The sequence below is a fragment of the Rattus norvegicus genome, chromosome 1 (assembly GCF_036323735.1).
Source record: "Rattus norvegicus strain BN/NHsdMcwi chromosome 1, GRCr8, whole genome shotgun sequence".
Classification (NCBI taxonomy): Eukaryota; Metazoa; Chordata; class Mammalia; order Rodentia; family Muridae; genus Rattus; species Rattus norvegicus.
In genome coordinates, this window is record NC_086019.1 from 21,482,900 (window position 1) to 21,486,188 (window position 3,289).

A 3,289-nucleotide genomic window follows, 5' to 3' on the forward strand; every position below is an offset into this window, starting at 1 on the left:
CAGTAGTACCATCCCTAGGCAACTGATTTGGGGTTGTATAAGAAAGGTTGGCTCGGCATGAGTCAGGACACAAGCCAGTGAGCACCACTCCTTCAGGGACTCTGCTTCTGTTCCTGCCTCCACATCCCTGTTTGAGCTCCTGTTCTGCTTCTCCTCCATATAGAGGAGAAATAAGCCCTTGCCTCTGTCAAGATGGTTTTGGTCATCTGTTTTATCCCAGCAACAGGAAGCAGACCAGAACAGATGAAGAGTTACGAGAGAGCACACCTGCCCCCGAATCTCTTTCCAGCATCTTGCTATGCAGTCCTCTTGTCTCTTCCCCTAACTCTGTAGTATCATTCCCATAGCATGACGCAGCCAAAGGACTGACCATGTTAGGACTGCCTGATCTTGGTCTCTCAGCCTTCAAAACAATGAACCTCTTCCCTTTATAAAGGACCCAGTCTCTATCATTTTACTGAAACTATGAAAAGCACATTAACAGCCAGATTGATATCTCTCATAACTATCCAGAAAACCAAGAAAGTTCAAACAAGCGGCTGAGAGTGAACAGGGGTGTTTAATAGCTAACGTCTTCCCTACCTCCCACTCCCTTCATTTACGGACTCAGACAAACCAGAAGAGTCAACCATGCAGCCCTAAGAGGTTTGCTCGTCCGCCCACCTCATCCTCAGCTCGGCTCCAAGCAGGGTTTCACTTTTCCAGGGCACCTGCCTTGGAGTCTGTGCCTAAAGGCACACGGTGGATCTACTCCTGGCCATCACAAGCTCTGAAGAGGCCCCTTGCCTTTCTCCCTTCATTTCAAGTTCACAACCCCGTCTTTCCAGTTACTGTCTTATGTCATCGCATCCACAGCAGCCTTGTTCTCTCCTTGTCTTGCTTATTTTCACAAGGGCATTTGGGTTTGGGGGGGGATTTTTGTTGTTGTTTGTTTTTGTTTATTTATTAATCTTAACTTTATACTTGTTCATCAAGAGGTTAGCACGAGTCTTAAGAATTAATTAGCTGCTTCTCTGGGTAAATCCTCTGTTGGCAACCTAAAGCCGTCTCAGAAGGCAAGAGCTTCCTTGCAGCTGAGCTACCTGGAAGAATCAGGTTTATTATGAACCTTTCTGCAATTGTCTTATACATATCCACCCCCTGGTCCCCTGCACAGCCAGGATTATAGCTCAAAATTGCTGTCCAGAAGAACCCAACACAAAGCGCACTATTGCTCCATTTCTAAAATACACTATCTGGTTTCACCTGTGCATAGAGCAGCTTGGAGTTGACCCATTTAAATATTTGTCTTGTTTACATTAGTACAGATATTTATTCTCTCTTTTTTTTTTCCAGAGCTGAGGACCGAACCCAGGACCTTGCACTTGCTAGGCAAGTGCTCTACCACTAAGCTAAATCCCCAACCCCCCAGATATTTATTCTTAAAGGATTCCTTAGACATATTAAAAACATAATAGGTTTGTAATGGTGAAAAATTACAATGTGGGGTTCATGCTGCAGAATTAAAATCAATGCTAAAACAGTCATGTCTTTTATCTTATAGCCAAAGCCTCTTAGATTTACACTTGAATAAGAATATGCCATATTTGAAAAGTACAAGGGTTATTATTATTCAGTCCTCTAAAGCTCCAGAATATTATTTAACTTTATTTTGAGATTCATTTTAAATGGCATTGACTGTAGGAGATGTGAAGAATTAATGTGCTAGGCAATGTTACCAAGGGCAAAAAGATCAGGAAAGATTAAAGGATTAAGAAATTACTTTGTTAAAAGAAGAAAAAAGAAACAACTGAAGCCAGATCAAATCACCAGAAAGCAGTCAATCAGCCATCCCAGTTGGATACCCAGTATCATTCAAAGCCTCAGTCAACACGATTTCTTCATCAAATGGAGAAAAGGGGCAAATAATTATAAAACACCCCAAAGAGAAAATTGTAAGCATTAAGTAAGACGATTACAAAGACAGCTGGTACCCAGATTCAAGACCATCAAATGAACACCGAGAAATTTAGCCTATAAAAAACTTTATAGGGGGCTGGAGAGATGGCTCAGCGGTTAAGAGCACTGACTGCTCTTCCAGAGGTCCTGAGTTCAAATCCCAGCAACCACATGGTGGCTCACAACCATCTGTAATGGGATCTGGTGCCCTCTTCTGCTGTGTCTGAACACAGCTACAGTATACACACATACATGAAATAAATAAATAAATCTTTTTACAAAAAACTTTATAGTACGCATAACTTTTATAACTTTTCCCTATCTTGGCTTTAAAAAAAATAAAGAAAATTTAAACTAAAAAGTTTAACTTTAATTACTGAATGTCCATCGTGCACAGACCCATGGGAAAATTTCTCCTCCATCCTCAGCACCAGAAATAGCTGTGTTGCTCCTGAACAACTGGCTTTCTTGATGTAGTGGCCCTTGGCACCAAGAGACTTGCACACACACCTACAGCCTCCTCTCTCAAGCACGGAAGTGGGCGTGTCTTTTATGTCTAAATCAGTGTTACGTCCATTTTGCTTTTCCAATCTCTGATCTTTCTCTGGCCTGATTTCTTGCCTCTTGTGTTTTGATTTGGCTCAGCTTATTCTAGGATACACACTTTATGGATTGACTTTGGATCCCTTCCATAATCTAGGGGCGTATCGATGACTGTCGAGGTTGCAACCAGTTGAAGATGAGTGAAGGGGCAATTATTTATCACTATTCAAAGTTTCAAGTGCTACCTATATCGCAGCCTTCTGTTCATCTATGCAGAAAATATCCAACTACACGGGCTCAGTTGAGCAGCTGAGTGCCTTATAGACTTTGCTGACCTCAGTACCCTCGGACAAATTGTGTTGCACTGGATTGTAACCTCTCTTTACCCATCATCCCCCACAAATGACCCCTCTTGAAGGAGGGACTCAAAGAGTTAATGTATTGGGCAGTGTTCAGAACTCGAGATGGTCAGAAAAGATTAAAGGATTTGAAATTATGTTGTTAAAGAAAGAAAAGGGAGACGAGGACCCAGATAATGTCACCCACAGGCAGTTAGCCATTCTCACTGCAGATAGAGAAAAGAATTCAGCTGAAAGGAGAAGGGTCTGGGTAGAGTTCAGCCTTTATTTACAGTCGGAGATGAAATGGCATCCCTGTCTTGTCTGGTTGGTTTGTATGGCTCTCCTTACATAATGCTAGCCGGCATGGATCAGGTAGAGTAGGCTGGCTTCAAGCATACAGTGTTTCTTTCACCTGTGTGCTGAAACTACAGGTTTCCACAGCCATGCCCAGCTTCTAAAAAGCTCCT